Genomic DNA, 1,028 nt, shown 5'->3' on the forward strand with positions numbered 1-1,028 from the left:
AAAAACCCTGTCTCTACTAAAAATACAAAAAATTAGCCGGGCGTGGTGGCGGGTGCCTGTAGTCCCAGCTATTCGGGAGGCTGAGGCAGGAGAATGGTGTGAACCCGGGAGGTGGAGCTTGCAGTGAGCCGAGATCGTGCCACTGCACTCTAGCCTGGGAGACAGAGCGAGACTCCATCTCAAAAAAAAAAAAAAAAAGAAAAAAAAAAGAAGAAGGAAACAATCCAAATGCCAAATGTCTGACAAAAGGGTCAATTTGAGAAAACTATGGTACATCAATATAATGTCACTGTAAAAAGGAATACAGAATGATCAGCTTCAATCTCCCCTTCCCCTATGAAGAAGGGCGTATATGCATCTGAACTTCACTGGGACACTGGGCAATCACTCTCCTACAATTACCCCATGCTTATGTATGTTAAATAAATGCGGTGTGTCTTTTTCTTTTATTAATCTGCCTTTGTCACTTCATTTTCAGCAAATTTCAGTGGGCAGAGAAGAAGCTTTTCCTCCATCCTTAGATAGTTAATACTCTACCTTGAGCATGGCACACAGAGAATACTGAGGTGCTAATAGCTCTTACTGCAGCATGTGAGGCAGTGGCTTCAAAACAGGAAATACAAGCCAAGAGGATTTCAGACTACTGCACTCTGTCCACTGAGTGTTCAGCATCTAGAACATTTCTTTCACAAAAAGAAGCATGCAATTGTTCCCACCTCTAGCTCGAGTCCTAGCTCAGAGATTTTTCCTATAGAAATAAGTGAGCAAGCCAGGCATGGTGGCCCATGCCTATAATCCCAGCACTTTGGGAGGCCAAGATGGGCAGATCACCTGAGGTCACGAGTTTGAGACCAGCCTGGCCAACATGGCGAAAACCCATCTCTACTAAAAAAAAAAAAAAAAAAAAAAAAAAAAGCTGGGCATGGTGGTGTGTGCCTGTAATCCCAGCACTTTGGGAGGCTGAGGTGGGTGGATCACTAGGTCAGGAGTTCGAGGCCAGCCTGGCCAGCATAGTAAAACCCTCTCTC

This window comes from Mandrillus leucophaeus, unplaced genomic scaffold (assembly GCF_000951045.1).
Source record: "Mandrillus leucophaeus isolate KB7577 unplaced genomic scaffold, Mleu.le_1.0 Scaffold392, whole genome shotgun sequence".
Lineage (NCBI taxonomy): Eukaryota > Metazoa > Chordata > Mammalia > Primates > Cercopithecidae > Mandrillus > Mandrillus leucophaeus.